The 25,066-nt window shown below is 43.0% G+C and overlaps 1 long non-coding RNA gene across 2 annotated transcripts; it reads left to right on the top strand.

Annotated features, from left to right (window-relative positions):
* Positions 1-25: 25 nt before the first annotated feature.
* Positions 26-24,448, top strand: LOC118531941 (uncharacterized). 2 transcript variants are annotated; one of them, XR_013440843.1, is made up of 3 exons: positions 26-144; positions 13,162-13,218; positions 24,092-24,448. It is a non-coding gene; the product is annotated as an uncharacterized LOC118531941 (long non-coding RNA). The 2 variants fall into 2 exon arrangements; XR_013440844.1 differs by having other exon boundaries at positions 26-218.
* The last annotated feature ends 618 nt before the right edge of the window (positions 24,449-25,066 follow it).

Below are 25,066 nucleotides of genomic sequence, written 5' to 3'. Positions count from 1 at the left end.
CCCGCGGAGGCCGGCCGAGGGGCAGGGGCGGGCTTGTTTACGGCCCGACTGCGCAGGCGTGCTCACCTGGCGCTCTCCGCGCGGCTGGGCGTCCGCATGCTCCTCCCCCTGGCGCGGCTTCGGGGCCGCCCCGTGGCCGTACAGGTGAGGAAGGCACCGGCCGGGGGTCGGACTAGCTGTGCCGCCTCCGCCTCCCCGCCACCCCCGGGGCCGAGCCGGTAAGCCGAAGCCACGGCAGGTCTGTGGTCGGGAGCGCAGAGGTGCACTCGAGCGGCCTCCTCAACTCTCTCGGCCCCGCCCTGAGGGGCCCCGGGACCCCGAGGAGCGGAGGGAGAGGGCCGCCCCCCCATGCAGGGTCTGCACGTGGGGTGCCGAGAGCCGAGCACCGGAGCTCCGGCGTTCTGCCTTCGGGAGGATGCGGGGGCGCCCCGAGGCTGGGGGGGAGCCCCTCCCGCAGGCCTGCCCTGGGCCACCTGCACGACCGTCGGGGAGCCCCTCAGCGCCTCCCGGAGCCGGTTTCCGAGAAGGTACCGAGGGGCCTCAGTTTCCCGCTTCGCGGCGTTTCTTCGGGCGGGGCCGGGGGAGAGCACGCTGCAGGTGTGGACACAGCGCGTGTCTTTGGAAGTCGGCTCTCTGGATGCCTGTCGGTGGAGAGCATTGGCCAATGTGGAGCAAAGCAGGTTGTGTTGGCACTTCTGTTTCTTAAGTTTGTCTTCAAGTGTTTAGAGCAAAGAAGCGTCGGGTCAGGCAGCGGCTTTCGGTACCAGAGACCCAATCGAAGCAGGAGTCACTGGTCTTGCTCAATAGCTTGACGAGTAGAGGCCATTGATTAAAAAGAAAAAGGCTGAGTAGGGTCTGCGAGATTACTAGGCAGAGCTGTGTGCGCACACTGCTAGATCTAGATACGGAAGGACGGGCACTATTTTATACCTGGGTTTTTGACTAGAATAAGAACGTTTCTAAAGCGACAGAAACTTTCTGGAGAATTCCGGGGGGAGGGGGGGAGCCAACATTTGTTACACCAAGAATTAACGATTTCCTTAAATTCAAATCACAGCTGGAGGTCGCAAAATTAGTAGATGGAGTTAAGTTCTACAGTAGAGGAGGCTGAGTCACGAACATCTTATTATTACAAAGCACGTAGGTACTGCCCATGATGTAATAATGCATCTGACACCAACAACTTGTATACTTTGTTCACGGTGGCAAAAAAAACAAAAACAAAAAACAGCAAGATCCTACTTATTAGACACCTAAATAGCTGAAATTTTTGGTTGTAATTGTTTTGATGTTATCTCCTTTCTCTAAAAATCAAATAGATATCAAAGTCTTTAAAATGCCAGGATGTGTACTGTGGTCGCCACAGGTATCCCAATTTTCTCTGTGTTATTTTACAATGAAAATATGTATTTATAATGATCACCTTGAGGGATTAGTGACATCCTGAATCCTCTAAAAATAATCCAGCTGTGTTCCCTGGTTATCAAGGGGGAATAAAGCATAATACTTTCTGGAGAAAAGGAAAAAAAAAAGCTCAGCAAGCAAAAATGAAGACAAAAAATTTTATTAGCCTTCAATTAACCACAATTAACCTCAATTAACAATAATACCTGTATGCCTCAGGCTTTCTATTAAGGTTTTATTCTATATAAATTCAACATATTTTATTATCACAATAATAATAGGCTGTCCCCTTTATCCCATTCAGAGCCTTTGAATAATCTCTATTCTTAGTATGTTTTTCTCTCGTAGTTCCCCCCACACACACACTCAAGGATTCAATAAATACCCCAAATTTATATAACAGGGACTGACCTAAATGCAGTTCATTTCTAATTGTCACTGTCACGCCAGGCATTTCTGAGTGGACTGCCGTCCCACAGCCATCCATCTCCAAACCTGCTTAGTTCCCGTTTCTTTTCCATTTTTTCGGACTTGAATCATTATATAATGGCGGCTTCGTGGATGATTTCCTTGATTTTAGTTTTTCTCTCAACTTTCCTCCTGTAAACAACTACCAAATTTTATTTTCTTAAAACAATGCCTTAGAGGGGCGCCTGGGTGGCTCAGTCGGTTAAGCATCTTCCTTCAGCTCAGGTCATGATCCCAGGGTCCTGGGATCCAGCCCTGTCTTGGGGAGCCTGCTTCCCCCTCTCCCTCGGCCAGCTGCTCCCCCTGCTTGTGCTCTCGCTGGCTCTCTCTCTTTCTCTCTGTCACTCTGTCAAATAAATAAATAAAATCTTAAAAACAACAACAATGCCTTAGACATTACATTCTCTTATCCAAAGACTTGCAATAACCATACTGTTTAAGTTACACCAAGCAATTCACAGCCTATTCTTACCTACTACGTAAATCCCCCATTACAGTCAAACTGTTCTGCCGGCACCCTTATCTCCTTAGAAAGCCCTTCGTTTCCTTTCCTCTTCATACTCTGTTCTTTAAGAACTAGCTAAGTCTCATCTTCATCAAGCCTTTCCAAGCCTAAAAACCATACTTGAAACCAAGGATTCTCTATTCAGCATTCATGGCTGGCTCCAGGGAGTGTTTGAACTCCTAGTAGTATTAAACTTCTGTGTACATGTTCATTGTATCACTGGAGTGTGTAGCTTTCATCAGATTTTCAAGAGTCATACACCCAACCAGCTGAGCCATCCAGGCATCCCCACACGCACAAAAATTTTTTTTAAATTAGCTCTCTAAGCTTCTGTGGCACTTCTCTGAGCTTTCATTTGTCATGTGTAATATCCTAAAACAGTATCTTCTTTTGGTATTTGTCAGCACATGCTAATTATCTTATATTGATCTTTTAGTGTATATATGCTGACTTTCAACCAGATTGTGAGCACATTCTAGGATACGAGGGACCTTGTTAAATTTGTTTGTATCCTCAAATATTTATTTGATGCCCACATTTGCCACTCTGTCCTAGCCTTTGGGATGCATCAGTAAACAAAAATTCCTCACTCAGAGTTTATATTCTTGCAAGAAGAGGACCAGATAAACAATAAACACAAGTTAGTAAATTGTCTAGTGATTGTGCTAGGAAAAAGTAGTAGAGTGAGTAAGGGGGATTGGGAGTGCTATGGGTAGTTTGCAGTTTATGATAAGGTGGTCAAGATAAGGCTCATCGAGAGAGTGACATTTCAGCAAAGACTTGAAAAAGGTGAGGGAGCGGGCCATGGGAAGATCTGAGGAAAGCCATGCAGAACTCCCAAAGCAGGAGTGTACCTAGCATGTTGAAAAAATAGCAAGACCGGGGCACCTGGGTGGCTCAGTCTGTTGAGCGTCTGACTTCAGCTTAGGTCATGATCTCGGAGTTCTGGGATCCAGCCCTGAGTCAGGCTCCCTGCTGAGCAGGGGAGTCTCCTTCTCCCTGTGCCCCCCACTCCCTGTTTGTGTTCCCTCTCTCTCTTTCTCAAATAAATAAAATCTTTAGGAAAAAAAAGATTGGTTTATTTATTTGAGAGAGAGAGAAGATGCACATGTGCACGCAGGCATGCCCCCACAGTGACTTTATTAAAAGAAACAGGTGGGGCCCCTGAGTGGCTCAGTCGGTTAAGTGTCTGACTCTTGATTTTGGCTCAGGTCATGATCTCAGGGTTGTGAAGTTGAGCCCTGTCTGGTTCTGCAGTGGGCTTGGAGCCTGCTTAAGATTCTCTCTCTTTCTCTCCTGCCCTTCCCCCACCTTAAAAAATAAATAAAATTAAAAAATAGAAAGAAATAGGTATACACAGGGACACCTGGGTAGCTTAGTCGGTTAAGTGTCTGCCTTCGGCTCAGGTCTTGATCCCAGGGTCCTAGGAGCAAGTCCTGCAATGGGCTCCTTGCTCAGCAGGGAGCCTGCTTCTCCCTCTGCCTGCCACTTCCCCTGCTTATGCGCTCTCTTTCTTTCTCTCTCTCTCTTTGACAAATAAATAAAATCTTAAAAAAAAATAGGCATACACAGGTGTCTTTAGGAACCACATTTAAAAACCTTTACTGACCAATCTCTCCAATTTTTCTTGTTGGTTGAGCGTATTCTATTATTACATAATTGACTTGGTACTTCCTTATAAGACCATTATGGGACTTGAAAACAAATTTGGAAAGCATCACATAACATAGCGTCCTTAATATAGCACGCCTACTTTCTGTCTCAGATTTGCAGAATGGTAAAACTGACACACAATCAGGATTACTAAATTATGACATGTATTTATTTATTTATTTATTTATTTATTTGTCAGAGAGAGAGAGAGCACAAGCAGGGGGAACAGCAGGCAGAGGGAGAAGCAGGCTCCCCGCTGAACAAGGAGCCCGATACGGGACTTGATCCCAGGACCCTGAGATCATGACCTGAGCCAAAGGCAGCCGCTTAACCTACTGAGCCACCCAGGTGTCCCTATGACATGTTTTTAGATACAAATTGATCTTGTACAAAGTATCTTATTCTTTCCTTAATAACCATTATAAAGTGAATACAATGCTTAGTATTTCACACATATCTAGAAATGTAACTTCTTTTTTCTTTAAGTGCTTTTTAAAGATCTTTTAAAGTCTGTCAATCAGCACATTTTGTGGGAGCCTACTATGTGGGCATTATGCTCAGTACTTATATAGGCTCTCATTTTCATGCATAACCTTATAAAGTAGGTGCCATTATTCCCTTCTTGTAAGCATGAAAACTAAGAGAGTCATGAAATGACTTGTCCAAGTTACTACCTTAGAGCTAGGTATTAGCAGAAATAAAATTTAAATTCAGGTCTCCAAAGAGAAACCTCTTGGAGTAAAATAATCACTCATTTTTAAACTACACATTACTAAAAGGGGAAGAATTGCAATTCAAGTGAAGCAAACGTATTTTTTTTTAATTCGAAATTTTTTGTTTAACTCAAAACTAGAAAAAACAACCCACAGAATGGGAGAAAATACTTGCAAATCATATCTGATAAAGTATATATCTGATAAGTATGTAGAATACATAGAACCCCTACAATTCAAAAAGCAAATAACCTAATTTTAAAATGGATGAAGGATCTGAATAGACATGTCCCCAAAGTTCTGCAAATGGCCAATAAGCACAGGAAAAGATGCTCAACATCACTGTCATCAGAGAATTACAAATAAAAACCACAGTCAGATCCCACTTTGCACTCACTAGGATGGTTATGATCAAAAAGACACATAAAAGTGGTGAGTATGTGGAGAAATTCAAACCCTCCTGTACTCTGGTAGGAATGTAAAAACAGTGTAGGCACCTTGGAAATTAATCTGACATTCCTCAAAAGTTTGAAGTTACCATATGACCCAGCAATTCCACTCTTCAGGCATATACCCAAGAGAAATGAAAACACATCCACACAAAAACTTGCACATGAGTATTCACTGAAGCATTAGTCATCATAGCCAAAAAATAGAAACAAACCAAATGTCCATTAACTGATGACTGGATAAACAAAATGTGGTCTATCCACACAATTGATTATTATTCAGCCGTAAGGAGGAATAAAATACCGACGTGTGCTGTAACGTGGATAAACCTTGAAAACCTACGCCAAGTGAGAGAAGGCAGACGTGCATCGCGTGATTCCATTTATATGAAATGTCAAGAGCAGGCAGATCTATTGAGACAAAATGGGTTAATGGTTGCCTAGAGGAGGGAAGGTGAGGGAGAAGGAGTGACTTAATGGGTATGGGGTTTCTTTTTGGGGTGATGAAAATATTCTAATATTGATTGAGGTGATAGTTGCACAATTCTGAGTATACTAAAAACCACTGATTTATACACTTTAAATGGGTGAATTGTATGTGCTGTTAAATGAAATCCAGAGCAAACTGCACAGTGTCCAATTTATTTTTCAAATAGCTACTAAATTATTAGGAATAAGTACTTATTAGATTGGACATCTAATAAACAGAACTGTTATGGGTCTGAGATTCTACAAAGTTTGGAGTCTCTGCCATAGGGCATGAACCTCCCTCTATTTCTAAGTTATACCTGCATTTTTAAAGATTTTATTTATTTGAAAGAGAGAGTGAGCGAGAGAGAGCACGAACAGTGGGCAGAGGGAGAGGGAGAAGCAGACTCCCCCGCTGAGTAGGGAGCCAGACTCGGGGCTCAATCCCAGGACCCTGGGATCATGACCTGAGCTGAAGGCAGAGGCTTAATCGACAGCCACCCAGGCGCCCCTATAACTGTATCTCTATCTGAATCTTCTTCTTCTAGGATCAAAGGAAGAGGTGTCTCTTCATTTCACAACTAATTTCTCCACCGTGTTCTTGTATTAAGTTCCTCTTACCTCGTCTAGGATGATACACTCCAGCAGTGTCTTACCCTGTCCCCTGAGCAGGCTCTCAAGCTACCACCGCCTCCTTCCGTGGAGCAAGAGCAGTAACAGCAAAGAGGGACCGGGGGTGAGGGGTCAGTTCTGCCTGAATGTTTGGCAGTGGTGCTGGCAGTTGTCAACAGAATGGCTCTCTTTCTCTAATTAAAAACAAAACACCTCTACCTGTGGCCCATCTCCAGTCCCAGCCTTAAAAGATCCACAGCTGTCTCCCATCCCCTCATATAAATACAGCTGCATGTGTCCTGTTTTGTCTTCGACTCTAGGGATAAGACAGAAACGTGGGTTCCATACCACAGTAACGAAAGAAGAAATATAGAAAGAAAACGAAGGACTCATTTGTCACAAGGCTGTGATATTCTGTCGCTCACGGGCACAGAACCAGTTGAATTATTACTTAGAGTATTCTTAGAACTGAACCCAAATTAGGACATTACTTCTTGTAGCTAGAACTTGCAGAGCTTTGTTTTTCACTGTTAAGCTCCTCCAGTCAGAGGCTCAGTAACAGCCTTTCCAGGCAGCCCAATAAACATTGTGGATTTTATCTCTTCAGAGATTAGAGCAAGGGCATTCAAGCTTAATAATCTCAATTATAGTTTCTGGTTTCTTCTATCTGAGAACCTTAAACAGGAAAGAGAGTAAAGGGGATTGAACAAAAAGAGCTGGTATGCTCCGTGTAAAGAAAAAATTAACATGCTGCTGCTTATACATGATCAGACACACTTCTCAGGCACTCCCTGGAGGGCTTTCGTGGACATTTGGGACTGTTGAGAAGTGACCAGTAAAACTGAGTGATTTCTAGCCACAGGTTTCGGTGAAGTAGCAGTTGGGAGCCTGTGACAGGAAGGAACATGCGTTTTTGTTAACTTCAAATTCCATTTTAAGAGTTGCTGTTTGAAAAAGTAAAAACACAATTTATGATATTAAAAAGATCTAGCCTAGGATGGGGTAGAGAGTATTCTCTGAAAGATTATCTTAAAAGGAGAATGTTTCTGTTAGGAACCCAGCTAGACCAAGTTTACTGAGAGGAGGAGCCAGTCTTTTTACTCTTTGGAATTGAAAGAATCCCCTAGTAGATCATGCAGCACGTAGTAAATGTTCAACACATACTGAATTGAATTTCTGGTTTTCTCCTTTTCCTTCTTGCTGATACCTTTGTGGGGTTTTTTCCTTTCTCTTCCCGGTGTTTCTATTTCTGCGTGCTCCCTTACTGAGCTATACCACCTGGAGCTCCTCAGACCTGTCCCACCTGGGCTTTTGTGCCTTTGCACAAGCTAGATTCCCTCTCACCTGTGTTCATCGGACGGGCTGGACTGCTGCCTCATCCCTCAAACCTTACCTTCCACATCACCTCTGCCTAGTCTTCCCTCAGATTCCAGCTGAAAGGCTGCTTTCTCACAGAGGCTCTGCCTGACACCCCACATCTAGGTTATGTCACCTTATTACCCTCTCAGCATCTATATTTCCTCTGTGGGCCTTGTCACGACTTCTAATAACATACACAAAGTATCTTCACATATATTTATGTATTTACTTGAGTTACATCGACCTCTACCAGTAGACTACAAGCTCTCTGAGGACAGGGATCCTCTCTTCTTGTTCATCCTTTTGCTTCTAGGTTGGGGGCTGGCAATCAGTAGGTACTCTATATCTGCCAAATGAATGTCCCACCTCCTTTAAGAAACATTCTCTAACTTTTACTACTTCATGTTAATACTTAACTTTATTATGACGTTTATTACATTGCTGTCTCCTCTCACTAGATTGCTAGCTACATGTAATTGCAGTTCACATACTTGAAAACATGTTTGTTCATGCTTGCTTTTCTCCTACCTTAACCTGAGGTTAAGCTTTGCTTTAGGGTCATATCACTGTGTTTTCAAATAGTTCTGCTTCTAGCCTTTTTTTGGTGGGTGTGGTAGAGGGTGGTTCAGCCCCTTGTTTATTTTATGCATTTGACTTTCAAGTAATTACCTATTTGGCATGCCCATTTTTCAGTCACTGCCTTAGCCCCAGCTCGGTCCACTTTCCTCCCCCCCCCCCAAAAAACCCCAAAACATATCCTTGGAGAATACTCTTTCTTTAGGGTCGCATTTCAATTTTTAGTAAGATAGAATATTGAATTTGCTGGGGAGAATTTCGTGTAAGAATTAACTGGATATTTATTGCAGTTCTCGATCTGCCTGTTGGGATAAGAAAAGATTATAAAAGGTGACTGGTGCTCAGGACTGTTTTGTGGATTGAATATGTACCCAAAAAAGAGCATTGGACTTAAGGTCAAAAGATGTGTCATGAATTCTACTCAAGATTCCATTATTTAATATTGTGCTAGAAGTGCTACGTAGTACAGTACGAAAAAGTTCAAAATGAAGTTATCATAATTTGTATAGGACTATATGTGGGGAAACCTAAGGGGATCAACTGAAAAAGTCTTAAGACAGTGTAATAGGGCAGCAGGTCATAAAATCAGTATTCAAACTTTCTCATGTGAAAATAGTAATTTAAATAAAACAAAAGGAAATATCACTCCTATCACTCACAATAGCAAAATTAAAAAGAGGAATAAACTCATAGTTGTTTGTACCTATCACACAGGGAAGTGGGGGCCTTTAATCTCATTGACCACAGTGTGGGTGGTGCCTCCTGGGGTTGAGCTGCACAATGTCTCTGAATACACTTAGAAAGTTTTCAAAAACTACTTGAAGAATACTATAAAACTCTGTAAAGAAACTAAAATAATTAAATGAAATACCTTGTTTTGGGGTAAGAAGACACAACACTGTGAAAATGCCAGTCTTTTTTTCAAGTTTTTATATAAATTCTAGTTAGTTAACATATAGTGTAATACTGGTTTCAGGAATAAAATTCAGTGATTTATCAATTACATACAACACCCAGTACTCATCACAACAAGTGCCCTCCTTAATACCCATCCCCCATCTAGCCCATCCCCCGCCCACCTACCCCAGCAACCCTGTTTGTTCTCTGTCATTAAGAGTCTCTTATGGGGGCGCCTGGGTGGCTCAGTCGTTAAGCGTCTGCCTTCGGCTCAGGTCATGATCCCAGGGCCCTGGGATCGAGCCCCGCATCGGGCTCCCTGCTCAGCGGGAAGCCTGCTTCTCCCTCTCCCACTCCCCCTGCTTGTGTTCCCTCTCTCGCTGTGTCTCTCTCTGTCAAATAAATAAATAAAATCTTTAAAAAAAAAAAGAGTCTCTTATGGGGCACCTGGGTGGCTCAGTCAGTTAAGCCTCTGCCTTCGGCTCAGGTCATGGTCCCAGGGTCCTGGGATCGAGCCCTGCATCGGGCTCCCTGCTTGGTGGGGAGCCTGCTTCTCCCTCTCCCTCTGCCTGCTGCTCCCCCTGCTTGCGCTCTCTCTCTGACAATTAAATAAATAAAATCTTAAAAAAAAAAAAAAAAAGAGGGGCACCTGGGTGGCTCAGCCGTTAAGTGTCTGCCTTCGGCTCAGGTCATGATCACAGGGTCCTGGGATCAAGCCCTGCATCAGGCTCCCCGCTCCGTGGGAAGCCTGCTTCTCCCTCTCCCACTCCCCCTGCTTGTGTTCCCTCTCTCGCTGTCTCTCTGTCAAATAAATAAAATCTTAAAAAAAAAAAAGTCTCTTATGGTTTGCCTCCCTCTTTTTCTTTTTCTCTTCCTTTATGTTCATCTGGTTTGTTTCTTAAATTCCACATATGAGTGGAATCATATGGTATTTGTCTTTCTCTGACTGACTTATTTTGCTTAGCGTAACACTCTAGCTCCATCCATGTTATTGCAAATGGCAAGATTTCATTCTTTATTATGACTGAATAATCTTGTGTATATATATATACACACACACACACCACATTTTATAATCTTGTGTGTGTGTGTGTGTATACACACCTCATCTTCTTTATCCATTCATCTTTCCATATTTTAGCTATTGTGGACATTGCTGCTATAAACATCAGGGTGCATGTATCCCTTCAAATCAGTATTTTTGTATCCTTTGGGTAAATACCTAGTAGTGCAGTTGCTGGATCATAGGGTAGTTCTATTTTTAACTTTTTGAGGAACCTCCATACTATTTTCCAGAGTGGCTGCACCAGCTTGCATTCCCACCAACAGTGTAAGAGGGTTCCCCTTTCTCCAGATACTCGCCGACACCCGTTGTTTCTTGTGTTGTTAATTTTAGCCATTCTGACAGGTGTGAGATGGTATTTCATTGTGGGTTTGATTTGTATTTCTCTGATGATGAGTGACGTTGAGCATCTTTCATGTGTCTATTAGCCATCTGTATGTCTTCTTTGGAAAAATGTCTTCTACCAGTTTCTTGACTGGATTATTTGGTTTTTGGGTGATGAGTTTGATAAGTTCTTTATAGATTTTGGATTCTAACCCTTTATCAGATATGTCATTTGCAAATATCTTCTCCCATTCTTTAGGCCGCCTTTTCATTTTGTTGATGGAATACTGTGCAGAAGCTCAGGTCACGATCCCGGAGTAGCTGTGCAGAAGCTTTTTATCTTGATGAGGACCCAATAGTTCATTTTTGCTTTTGTTTCCCTTACCTAGTAAGATGTTGCTGTGGCCAAGGTCACAGAGGTTGCTGCCTGTGTTCTCCTCTAGGATTTTAATGGATTCACACTTAGGTCTTAACCCATTTTGAATTTATTTTTGTGTGTGGTGTAAGAAAGTGGTCCAGTTTCATTCTTCTGCATGTTGCTGTCCAGTTTTCCCGACACCATTTGTTGAAGAGACTCTTTTTTCCGTTGGATATTCCTTCCTCCTTTGTCGAAGATGAGTTGACCGTAGAGGTTGTGGGAAAATGCCAGGTCTTTCTGAATTAATGTATAAATTGAATGCAATCCAAATCTAAACAGAATTTTCTTTAGAACTTGTCAAAATTATTCTAAATTTCATTTGGCAGAATAAAATATTTGAGAATCATGGGAAATTCTGAAAAAAAGAAAAGTAATGTTTGCCTCCCAAATATTAATATGTATTATAAAGCCTCCTTAATTAAAACATCAATGCACTATAATAAAGAATTAGACCACAGTAAAAATGGACATATGGTAAAGATGGCAGGATTAATTTAATAAAAGGTATTGGAACAACCAACTATCCATTTATAATAAAACAAATACGGGTTCCTACTTCTCATTCCAAAATAAACTCCAGATGGATCAAAGATTTAAATAGAAAAATTAACCATAAGAATTAAAAAAACTACTTGAATAAATATATTCGTGATTTTGAAATAGGGAAGACTTTTCTAAACATAGCACTAAACAAATAAGCCAGATATTTTTATTCTGTATCTTGCATACAAAACGCCATTCAAAAAGACAACAAACTTGGAAAAAATATTTGTGACACATATGGCAAGTGCATAGAATCCCTAAACTTAAAAATGCTTCTTTTAGTCATTAGAAAGGAAACATTACCCAGTAGGAAAAAATAGCCAAAGGACATAAGCAAGCAATTTACAAAAGTTGCATTTATCAGACTTTGTTTATGACTTCTTTTTTTTTTTAAGATTTTATTTATTTGAGAGAGAGAGACAGAGAGAGAGAGCACAAGCAGGGTGAGGGTCAGAGGGAGAAGCAGACTCCACTGAGCAGGGAGCCCAATGCACGGCTCAGTCCCGGGACTCCAAGATCATGACCTGAGCCGAAGGTAGATGCATACAACTGAGCCACCCAGATGCCCTGTTTATGACTTCTGAGTTTCCTGTCATGCCTAGAAGAACTTCCCCATTCCAAGATGCTCAACTGTTCTAATGAAAGATATGCAAACTAAAACAATTTTTTACTCACATTGGAAAATATCAATTACCAATATATAATTCTGATAATAGTATTGCCACAGAGTTTCATGTTTGTACAAGTATTAAGACGCATTGTGGAGGGTATTATGCTGAGCAAAATAAGTCAATCAGAGAAAGACATGTATCATATGATCTCACTGATATGAGGAATTCTTAATCTCAGGAAACAAACCGAGGGTTGCTGGAGTGGGGGGTGGGAGGGATGGGGTGGCTGGGTGATAGACACTGGGGAGGGTGTGTGCTATGGTGAGCTCTGTGAATTGTGTAAGACTGTTGAATCACAGACCTGTACCTCTGAAACAAATAATACATTATATATTTTAAAAAAAGAAGATAGTAGGAAGGGAAAGATGAAGGGGGGGAAATCGGAGGGGGAGACGAACCATGAGAGACTGTGTACTCTGAGAAACAATCTGAGGGTTCTAGAGGGGAGGGGGGTGGGGGGATGGGTTAGCCTGGTGATGGGTATTAAAGAGGGCACGTACTGCATGGAGCACTGGGGGTTATATGCAAACAATCATGGAACACTACATCAAAAACTAATGATGTAATTATGGTGATTAACATAACATAATAAAAAGTTTTTAAAAAAAGAGGCATTGGTAGGAATGAAAATTGCTACTATTTGGAGGGCAATTTGTGAATGACTGTCAAAATATTTATTGTAGTTAACATGATTTGAGTCAACAACTCCAATTCTTAGCAATTTATCCTCACAAATATATAAAGTTTATGTATACAAGGATTTTCACTGAAGCATTGTTCATAATCGTGAAAAATTGGAAATTACCTAAATATCCATCAATAAAGAGTTAGATAAATTATGGAAATTCCATACATTGCAGTTGTTAAAAAAATAAATGCATAAGCCCATTTGGACTGACATGGAAAGCTGTCCAAAATATATTCAGTAAAAAAACAAGTTGCAGATGAGTAAGTATAATATGATTTCATTTCTGAAAAGTTAAAACATATACATACAGTAGTACCTCTTATCCATGGTTCTGCTTTCCACTGTTTCAGTTACGTGTGGTTAACTGTGGTCCAGAAGCAGATGATCCTCCTTCTGACTGTTGTCAGGTCAGTACTAGCCTCGTGCTACATCACGATGCCTGCCTTAATTCACCTCACTTCATCTCATCACATGGGAATTTTATCATCTCACATCTCACCCAAAAAGAGGAAGTTCGGTTGAGTACGATACAAGAAGATCTTTTGAGAGAGAGAACACACTCACATATACTTTCTTACAGTATTTCATTATAATTGCTCTGTCTTGTTATTGTTTTTAATCTCTTACTGTGCCTGAGTGGTAATAATTAAGCCTTATCACACATACATATGTACAGGAAAAAACATACATACAGGGTTCAGTACTCTCCACGGTTTCAAACATCCACTGGGGGTCTTAGAATGTATCTAAGGTGCCCCTCTTTAAAAAAAAAAAAATTTTTTTTTAAGTAATCTCTACACCCACCCGTCTTGGGGCTCAAACTCATAACCCTGAGATTGAGAGTCACATCGTCTACTGACTGAGCCAGCCACACACCCCAGAACAGTAAGATCTTTAGGGTAAAAACTTCACAATGCTACACAAGGACTCAGAAGGACAACTGAACAAGTGGCAAGGCACACCATGTTCTTGAATAGAAAAACTCAACATCATAAATGTATTTTAACCCATAAATTTAATGTGATTCCATTAAATTCCAAACCATGTTTAGAAACTGGACAAGATGATTTCAAAGTTCAAGTGGAAAAAGTAAAAACAAAAAGAGCCCTGGAAATTCTAAAAAGAATAAATGGGGAATCAGCTCTATCAAATATTAAAAGATAAGACAAACTATAATAATTGTAATAGTGGAGCATAGGCACACGAATAGGCAGGTCAAAAGAACAAGAATTCCAGAAATAAACCCAAATACATTTTTGGGTATTTTGTGTGTAATTTTTAAAACGTTATTTAAAATGTCTAAGTAAAAGATGAATGTTCAATAAATAAGGTTAGGACAACTGGGTAGCCATCTGGGGGCAAAATCCAAATGAAGAAAAAATTAAAATACAAAAAAGAAAAATAATATGGGCGGTAAGGGGAGACCTTTTTTTTTTTATTTTTTTTTATTTTTTTTTTTTTAAAGATTTTATTTATTTATTTGTCAGAGAGAGTGCAAGCACAAGCAGGGGGAGCAGCAGGCAGAGGGAGAAGCAGACTCCCTGCCGAGCAAGGAGCTCAATGTGGGACTCGATCCCAGGACCCTGGGATCATGACCTGAGCTGAAGGTAGAAACTTAACTGACTGAGCCACCCAGGCATCCCGACCTTTTTTTTTTTTTTAATGGTGTTTGTGTCCTATCATCCTTGTCAAGTGCTTTTGGCTTTTTTTTTTTTTAAGATTTTATTTATTTATCAGAGTGAGAGAGCACAAGCAGGGGGGGTAGCAGAGGGAGAAGCAGACTCCCCACTGAGCAGAGAGAGCCCGATGTGGGGACTTGATCCCAGGACCCTGGGATCATGACCCAAGCCAAAGGCAGATGCCCAAGAGGAATTTTTAATAATCTCGGAATGTGGGTCTTTCTCAACAAGACAAAAGATGCAGAAACCATAGAAGAAATTTGACCACACTGAAGAATATTTTCCCCTCTCAATACTTGTAGATGCTCTAGTCTTTACTACTGTGATGGCATTTTGGTCCCCCCACAAAGGGCCTTGCAGGGACCTTTCCCTCTTAAGACAAAACAATAACAAGGGGCACCTGGTGGCTCAGTCGGTTAAGCATCCGACTCTTGATTTTGGCTCAGGTCATGATCTCAGGGTCCTGAGATCTAGCCCAGCATGGGGCTCCATGCTGAGTGTGGAGCCTGCTTAAGATTCTCTCTTCCTCTCCCTCTGCACCTCCTGCTTTCTCTTTCTCTCTCTCAAAATAAATAAATCTTTTAAAAAAAATAACAGAAAATAGGGACACCGGGTGGCTCAGTCGTTAAGCGTCTGCCTTCAGCTCAGGTCATGATCCCAGGGTCCTGGGATCGAGCCCCACATCAGGCTCCCTGCTCAGCGGGAAGCCTGCTTCTCCCTCTGCCACTCCCCCTGCTTGTGTTCCCTCCCTTGCTATCTCTCTCTGTCAAATAAATAAATAAAATCTTAAAAAAAAAGAAAAGAAAAGAAACAAGGAAATGTATGTTTCCAGAAGGCAATTTTATTCTACTTCTCCCTGTTTCTAACACCCCCAAACTCAGACATGATGGAGCAAGGCCCAAAAACCTCACTCACTGGGTAATTAGGGAAGGGCAGGCACAGTGGAGGCTAGGGTTGTCTGCTTTGCTCTCTCTGCTGTCCCTTTGACCATGTCCTATCAGGAAAAGCAGAAGGCCCCGCAGGCAGCCTGTGGGATGGGGGCCCTGGCCCTGCTCCCGTGGCAGCATTGTCCAAACCACACTGGGCTCCCTGCTTAGCTGACCATCTCACACCTTTATGTAAATTCTCTGAATCGCCTTTGCATAGAAAATGAAAGTGCTTTGTGAAAAAAACAACAGTGTTCCTTTCTAATAAACCACCATAAGCAAATTCAACAAACCAGAAACTGGAAAAAGTGACGCGCTCCTATAAATCAGTTAACAATGCAATGGGCAAAGGTTATGTGAGCAAACACTTAAGAGAAAATAAAATGGAAACATGTCTCAACCATGAAAAGATACTCAATCTCAAACTTAAGGAAAATGTAAATTTGGGACGCCTGGGTGGCTTAGTTGGTTAAGCATCTGCCTTTGGCTCAGGTCATGATCTCGGGGTCCGGGGATCAAGCCCCGCATCAGGCTCCTTGCTCAGCAGGGAGCCTGCTTCTCCCTCTGCCTGCCGCTCCCCCGGCTTGTGCTCTCTCTCTCTCTGACAAATAAATAAAATCTTTAAAAAAAATGTAAATTAAAATAACATAGGTAAAATATTTTCCACCTTTTTTCAAAGTCAAAAAGTTTGATGACTATTTACAAGGTATGAAGAAACATATATTGCTGGTGGTGGTATGTATGATACAAGCTCAATAGAGCATAAATGGGCAATAACCAATACAAATTGAAAATGTATGCAATAACCAATACAAATTGAAAATGTAACCACCTGGGTGGTTCAGTTGGTTAAGCGTCTGACTCTTGACTTCAGCTCACATCTTGATCTCAGGGTCATGAGTTCAAGCCCCAAGTTGGGCTCCACACTGGGCATGGAACTCAAATTAAATTAAATTAAATTAAATTAAATTAAATTAAAAATGTATGCACTCTTCGATCCAGCAATCCCACTTCTTGGGGTTTATCCTACATATATCCTCACCAATCTAGATTCCTCCCTAGCAGAAATCTAAGTGGAAAAGACAAAACAAAAGACTTTCTGTATAGGGGATACTAAGCCAAATTAAGGTCACAAGTAGTATTTTGAAGATAGGGATTAAGAGAGCATGTGATTATTGAATGCTGGGATCCTCATCTTTTTTTTTTTTTTAAGATTTTATTTATTTTTTTTTTAAAGATTTTATTTATTTATTTGACAGAGACACAGCGAGAGAGGGAACACAAGCAGGGGGAGTGGGAGAGGGAGAAGCAGGCTCCCCGCCAAACAGGGAGCCCAGTGTGGGGCGCAATCCCAGGACCCTGGGATCATGACCTGAGCCGAAGGCAGACGCCTAACGACAGAGCCACCCAGGCGCCCCGATCCTCATCCTTTTCTTCCCACTAAGCTGACACAACCAAATCTTTACTCTCCATGCAGAAATTTTAAAGATTCTTTTCTGGAGAGTCTGCCAATTCCCAAGATAGAGGCATTAGAGTTCCCCTAACAAATGTCCCATACAGATTGCTCTGAAGTGAACCCCAAAGTCTAAAAATCTTAAAACCATGTGCTCAGATCTTCCAAAGTGTTTTTTTTAGTCCCTGGCTCTTTTTTTCTTTTTTTTTTCCCAAGATTTTATTTATTTGAGAGAGCGAGAGAGAGCACACACGAGCAGGGGCAGAGGGAGAGGGAGAAGCAGACTCCCCTGCTGAGCAGGGAGCCCGACGTGGGGCTCCATCCCAGGACCCCAGGATCATGACCTGAGCTGAAGGCAGATGCTGTTAACCGACTGAGCCACCCAGGCGCCCCCGTCCCTGGCTCTTGATCATAAGCAGGCAACCAGGGATTATCCATACATCTGAGAAAAGCCTCTAAACATGAGTTTTAGAGATGAAAACAAATGAACAGGGGGGAAAAACAATGTTGGAGAAAACAGGCTATGCAGGGAGATGAAAATTTTAAAACATGCTGATATTCTCAGGTAAGTTCATATTGCGTCTATGAAACAAACAGGATGACATTTTTATAAGAAAAAAATCTCTTGGATATTAAAAATGTGGGTAGCAGAAATAAAAACACTAGAAGGGTTGGAAAAGAAAATTGAGCAAATCTCCCAGGAAGAGCAACAAGATGAATCTTAGGAGAACTGGAGATAAGAAAGAGTGCCACCCTGAGAGAGAAGTCCAGCATCCAAACACTGGACGAGGAAATCCTCTACAGAATGTTCAAGAAAAATGTCCAGAACTGAAGGACATGAGTCTACAGAACAAAGGAGCCCACGAAGTACCCAGCAGAATGGATGAAAATAAATCCATACAAGGCACAACACTGTGAACTTTTTGAACGCTTGGAATAAAGAGAATATCCCGCAAGCTGGCGGAGAAAATGTCACGTACAAAGGATTAGAAATCAGATTGCCTTTAGACTTCTCAGCAACTACACCGAAAGCCAGAACTCAATCTGGAACAATAAAAATAAAAATTCACTGAACGAAAGAGAACAGTGGAGAAATACTTCCAAAATTCTGAGGAAAAGTTTCTTCCAGCCTGTAACTAAACCTATCAATCAAGTATGGGGTTAGAATAAAGACATTTTTGGACATGTAAGGTCTCAATTTATCGTCCGTGGACCCTCTCTCAGGAAGCCATGAGAGGATTTGCTCCACCAAATCAAGAGAGGCAAGCAGTATAGGAATAAGAGGGAAAGGTATAGGGAACCACCAGGAAGATGGTGATAATAGCTGTGCATCAGATGTAAAGGGCACCCAGTTCAGACTGCAGCAGGTGCCAATGCCCACTGCCATTGCCATACCATTTTTTCTAGGGTCAGAGTGCCTTGGTTGTCCTGGCCCAGAATCTCATCTTTACTTGGTTTGCCTAGACCTTGTACTAATGAATTCCCTGCTACCAGCATTAACTGAGAACCTTCATTTTATACCATAGAAATACTCTGCTCTGACCCCCTCCTGAGAGCAGGAGGTAGGGCAGGATGAACTAAGCAGCAGAAAGTACAGCAAATCCCACTCATCTTGGCACTGTTCTGAGAGACACACTGAACCTGACCCACACTTTAGTCCAGCCAAATGCTCCATCTGTGGTGACCCCTGTGTTTCCCACGTTTCATAACCTTACTGTGAAGGTTCTCCCAGACCACCCCCAGGTTCAGAATTCAGCACGTAGTCGTACTCAAGGTTTTGCTTGATTATAGTGAATGGACACACAGTCAACAAAGGAGAAAGGCTATGGGCAAAGTCTAGGGGAAATCAGGTGTGACCCAGGAGTCCTCCAAGTGCAGTCACACAGGGCATGCTTAATTCCTCCAGCACCGAATTTGTGCTAATCCATTACAGATGTAGCACCCAGGGTTTTCATTGGAGGCCAGCCATATAGGCACATACCAGACTGACCCAGTCCCAGAAGGAAAGCAAATGTTCAGCATAAACTATAATGTTTGCTGCAGTTTACACACAAAGGGTCACTCTTATCATTAAGGGAATGGTGGGAACCCCCCTGAAATCCAAGTCCCCAGATACCAGCCAAGGTCCAACCTTGGAAGCAAGTAGACCTTTCTAAGGAGAGCACTCTTGGGCTTGCTGTGTGAGCCCTCCTGCATAGTTGTCCCCTGCTCTTACCCGGAAGGGGTCCTGTAAGCAGTTAGGGAAGCGGAAGCCAGCCTGTGATGGAGGACCTCTATTTAGTTCTATTTTCCTGGAAGCCTTCAGTCCGATAGTGGTACTGTTGCCTTTTCCTTACATAGGTAGATACATGCGTGCCGTTTAGTTTTTGTTCTATTTACTGAAAGATACCGTTGGGGTACACATGAAGGTGGTAAAACCACAAAGGAAGTCAAGGGAATGAGTGATGGATTTTGTCTCCCAAAACCCATTCTGCCCATCTCCCCTGGTAACAGAGTTGTAATTGAGCAGCATGTGGATGGCCGTGTGACAAAAGTCTTGCTATTGGAGCCTAAGTAGAAGTGATGTGCTGCTTCGGGGTCTGGGTCTAAGACTTTAGGGTGCCTTTCCCATTATTTCTTTCCCTTTTATAGCTGGCTGGCACCCAGAAGTGCCGATGACACAGCTTCAGCCACACAGACAGTAAAACATCCTAGCGACAGAAAACAAAGATATGAGGAATCTGTTTCCCTGAATGACCATTTAGAGCAGGAGCCGCTCACAGGCCTGGACTGTTCACATGGGTCTAGATGTGAAAAAGAAACACTTCTTCATTTTCTAATGCAGTATCTTTTTTTTTTTTTTAAGATTTATTTATTTGACAGAGAGTGAGCTGGGGGGTGGGGCAGAGGGAGAGGGAGAGAATCCTCAAGCAGACTCCTTTCTGAGCACGGAACCCAACCCAACACGATCCCAGGACCCTGAGATCATGACCTGAGCCAAAATCGAGTCAGCTGCTTAACTGACTGAGCTACCCAGGCGCCCTTCTAATGCAGTATCCTTGAATATCTTTGTTATAGCCCATTATCCCCACCCCACCCCCATCTACTACAAAATGATAACCCAAAAGACAAGATGGCAGCTACCTCAGGGGGAGGCTCCCAGGGAACTTCCAAGACCTAATAATGTTGTTTCTTAACCTGAGTGAATAGGACACCGGTATTGGTTTTATTCTTAGTCTTCTTGATAATACATATGTATTTTACACACACATTTTTGTATGTTTATATGTGTGTATGAGTCATTCCACAATTTAAAAAGAAAGTTAAAAATACAGTAATAATGAGGGGCACCTGGCTGGCTCAGTCAGTAGAGCGTGCGACTCTTGGTCTTGGTGTGATGAGTTCAAGCCCCATGTTGGGTATAGAAATTACATTTAAAAAAAAAGTAAAAAAGAAATCCAATGTGTAATAAAAATTAAATGAAATGTAATGGCCCATAGCCCTTCTAAAGTCAGGACAAGAATTTCTGTCTCTACCACCAATTAACATTGTACTGAAGGTATTAACCAAAGCAATCAGACAAGAGGAATAAATTAGGTCTATAAAAAGTAGAGAAGAGGAAGTAGAACTTCTGCTATTTATTGATGGTATGATCAAGTACTTAGAAAACCCAAGAGAATCAACTAAAAAACTGCTATTAGGAGAACTCAGTGAAGTGATAAGGTAAACAGTTACCTACAGAAATCAGAAGTCTATACACACAAACACATAAACAGCATTACGGGGACCATCCCCATACGTGTCCTCTTATGGACTCATGTAGCATTTGCCTTTGATATGTGCTCTGGAGCAAGACTGCTAGGTCAGAGCGTTTATGTGTATTCTTCATTTGATTGAACTGCCAGATGGCTCTCCAGAACAGCTGCACGAGTGGACACATCTACAGCATCCTTGCCAACATCTGCCATGTACCCCAGAGAAGGTGCTTCTGCAAAACCAGAGCTAAACCAAGAAAGAGGAAGACATGGGATCTAGGAAATAAGGATTCTAATTGAGGAAAGCAGTGAAAGGAATCACCAGGATGTGCAACAGGCCTAAGTTGGAGCGGAAGGATGCAAGGCTGTGGGAAGGAGGGTTCCAGGAAATTAGTAGGCAAGCCGCTGCATTTAAGTGTTCTGAAAATATTACATTGATAGGTAATTGAAGGATCTGTTGGAGACTTTAGGGAAATTTTTTATGAAACAAAAACAATGCAAACATAAACACAAAGCAGAATACCAAGAATAACAGAATAACTGGAAGTTACTAGAAAGAGTGGGGGGCATGTAATGGCAAACTTCCTGGCTCATCATTGAGCAATTGTTACATGTGCTTGGTAATGTAAACACTGATTATTGATTTAGCCAAAGTTTATCATAAGCTATGAGAGGATGGGGAAGCAGACTCCGGGGTTGTTGGTGGTGAAAGAGCTAAATCTTCATCTGCCGTAACAGGAGTCAGTAGTATCTATTGGTCATTTAAAAAATAGCTGTGTAGGCCTATGACTTGGAAACTGCTGGAAGAGTGAGTGGTTTCCGGTGTGTAGCAGGGTAGAGGAAATGGGGTGGTGGGGCAGGGACTGCTATTTTTCATCATATGTTTTTTAGAACAATTTCTGCCTGGGTGGCTCAGTTAAGCGTCTGACTATTGATTTCGGCTCAGGTCATGATCTCATGATTGTGGGATTGAGCCCCATGTGGGGTTCCACGGTGGGAACCTGCTTGGGATCCTCTTTCTCTCTCTGCCTCTGCCCCTCCTCCCCCCAAAAACTTAAATAAGCACAGCATTCTGTATGTCAAACATACCTCAATAAAGTGGTTTAAATGTATATATCCTGAAACAGGTATTTAACAGCAATACAGATTCACAGTATATGTTCCACCTAAAGTGTTAATCAGATTCCACTGAACTAGGAAGCATATTCAGTATTTATATGACATTATAATAGAGGAGCATTAGATTTTTGCCTTTGCATATCCAGAAAACCTTTTAATCTGAATTATCTTCACGAGTCCCCAGAAATCTTATAATTATCCAGTTATCTCTACATCTATATGTGCCTTAACCCCAGAGAAAGCCCTGTAAATAAACATTAACAGTATTCCAGAACGGATGCGTAACTGGGAAGTATGAGCTGCCTAAGTATGGTTATGTCGAGTCTTACACCAACTTGACGAACAGTTACTGGCAATAGGTGAATTATCAGTCCCCGTAATAGCAGTATACACCCAATCCCTTTGCCGTGGCCTCAGGGCCTCAAGTCATTCTTTACCCCTTCATGTCATATTTGGCCATGCGACTTGCTTTAGTCAGTGCTAGTGAACATGTTATGAGCAGAGGCTTGAAATGCGCTTGTGCATAGGCATGTGGGCTTGCACTCTTACACTCCAGTAATCTGCCAGGATAAGAGCTTCCCTCTGATAACTTCAGCCCAGGTCCCAGAATGCAACACATGCAACAGAGCTGCTCCAGAGGCCTGCAGCCTGAAGCAGAACAGCCCCAGCTAACTCTCCTTTGCATGCACAAGAAATAAATGCTTATTGTATACTTCTGAGCATCTGTGGTTGTTTGTTACCCGGCATTATTGTGTCAATATCTGACTAATACATATTCCAAGTTAATCTTTCCTAAGTTCTTACTAATACGTGTCACAGAGCTGAAAAATGAGATTGTATTTTGGTCTGTAATAGTGCCACAGGTTGGGTTCTCCGGGAAGCAGATGCTGAGGAGTTCGGAGTACAAAAGGTTTATTGAAGAATAACACCTGTGAAGGAAAGAGGGTACCATCAGACAGCAGTGCAGGCCTGGCAGAGTCTCAGCCAGCCCAGGAGGGAGCTCTAGAGCAGATTCCTTGATGGAGAGGTCCTGGGTCAGGGGGAAATGGCTAGACCCTTGTACTGCTGTCTGGCTCAGTCATTGATTAGGGACGACCCAGAAAAGACAGGGCCCTTAGCTACCATGGCTTGCCAGTCATTGGCTGGGAGAGGTGATCAGTAATTCAGAAAGAATATAGAAAATGTATCTGAAATTAAGACATCCAAATTCAAATGTGTCTCGGCCACTGTGCTGTAGCGAATCACGTTGTTGTAATCAAATCGTTCTTATAATATGTTGACTTACTAATGACACCGTGTGGGGGCTCTGTCACAGAGCACTTGTTTCTGAGGTGGTTTTGCTACTGCTGGGGCAGTGTCGCGTGCCGGGCCGCATCAGGATAAGGTGCATCAGATACACATATTTGCATTCCAGTAGACGTAGGATGTAGAAGACACAGGACTTTGCACACGGATGTACTTGGCTTCTTGCAGTATTGCTACTGGTTCTTGCATAGGACACGAGAATTCTGATCAAATCTATTTCCTGTAATTCCCAGCAGAATAAAAAATGTGTGGTGTGTTTATAGTTGCGGTCACTGCATTACGGAGTATATTCCTAACAGAAGGGATCTTCTGTCCTGATTAGGCATTGATAAGAATTGAATCCACTTACATCTCACACCTCTGGTAACCGGGAGCATTTTCCACCAGCTACCTTCTGGCTTCGTGGGTTTCAAACCTTGCTTCTCCCCAACTTCTCACACACTTCTCTTGCCAGGTGCCCTGGGGCCCATTCACATCCCTGAAACCTCTGGCCCCACACCCTTGGCTACCCAGAGAAGCCACTGAGCCACGTTCACAACAGCCCACTACACCTAAACTAACTGTAGCCATCCGACAGGAGAAGTGGAAATGGAGCAGAAAGAGACCGTGGTCTTAGCCATTTGCGGTGAAATAGCTGAATTTTTCAGAATTTACAAAAACATGAGCACATTGCTAGGACCTGCCAAGGGGCCCAGGCTGGTGAGGGACCCTCCATGGCAGTTCCAACTCCACTTAGTTTCACCCCCCCCCATGATGGTAGCTACTCTCCAAACCACACCAGCCCCCCCTCCCACGCCCACATCTGGCCCACAGGACTTCCCCTTCGACCGCCTCCCCTTGTCTCCACTCTTCTTCCCCACAAGTACTTCTGGGTCCTTCCCCGTACGGCCGTGGCACCTGCCCGTTGCCCTGGTGAGGCCTCCAAGAGCCCAGCCAGCAACACAGCAGCTGTGGTGAAGACTCTGAACAGTCACCCATTAATCATTTTGTTACCATTGCATTATTTGGAGTCAGATGTTGTCTCTTTTTTACTTATGCCCATTATCCTGTCTTCCATATTTCAGATGAGAGCCCTTCAGGTCAGGCCCACCTGTCTCATCAGCCTCTCTGGGCTCAGCATCCCAGGTTTGTCGACAATGGCCTCTGTCATTGCTGCTCAAAGTGCCGGTCTGCAAGGAGGCGAGTTTGCACGGGAATGGGAGGTCTTCTGCAGGACAGCACACGCCGTCAAGGTCAGCTGACTGTTCTGGTCGCAAGCTCTCCCAGTGCAGAGGCAGAGCGCTGATCACGTCCTGGGGCGAGCCGTCGGGTAGCAGTTTGAAAATTGGCCGCCAGCCCACAGATCATACTTTGAGGGCCACTGTCTTTGATGACATGACTTGGGGTCTTAGGAGGTTTATAAATATCCTCTCGTTTCCCTGCCTGGACTCAGAACTACCTGAGAGAGGTAGGAGTTGGACAGGTGGAGATTAAGCTAATAGCTTTATTACTGAAAAGCTGATTAGAAAGGGCTGTGCATCTGTGGCCAAAGGGACTTTCCTTTGAATTCATCTCACTCACCCTGAGGTGGGCCCCTCCTTAGGGCGGGATGCCTGCTCTGCAGGAGGGCAGTCAGAAGAGGATTGGTTTGAGTGTGCTCCATCCGCCTCCCAGACATCACCCATCATTTCCTCTGGGAGAGGAGGAAAGGCGGCAAGGTGGGATGAGAGGCCAGAAGTGTTAGGTCGGCAGTGGGCACAGGTCCTTAACCTGGAGTCCATGGCTTTAGAGGGTGTCTGGAGTCCCTGAGATTGAATGGGGTGTGTGTGTGATTTTTCTAGAGAGTCTGCAGCAGATGTTGTGGGTCCTTGGCCAGATCCCTTTAACCCACCCCCAGGCGCTGCTGTGAGTGTTCCTACCCACTTCTTTGATGAATCCTCCTTGGCCTACAGGGAGCTCCCGGCCAGAGAGACTATACCTGCCCCCCACCAGGGGAAATTGACTGACTTGGGGTACAGAGGCCACCCCTTGCCTCCAGGTAGGAACAGCTCTAGTGCAAT

Source organism: Halichoerus grypus, chromosome 8, assembly GCF_964656455.1.
Source record: "Halichoerus grypus chromosome 8, mHalGry1.hap1.1, whole genome shotgun sequence".
Lineage (NCBI taxonomy): Eukaryota > Metazoa > Chordata > Mammalia > Carnivora > Phocidae > Halichoerus > Halichoerus grypus.
Note: the sequence above shows the minus strand (reverse complement) of the source record. Positions and strands in the feature narration are given on the sequence as shown.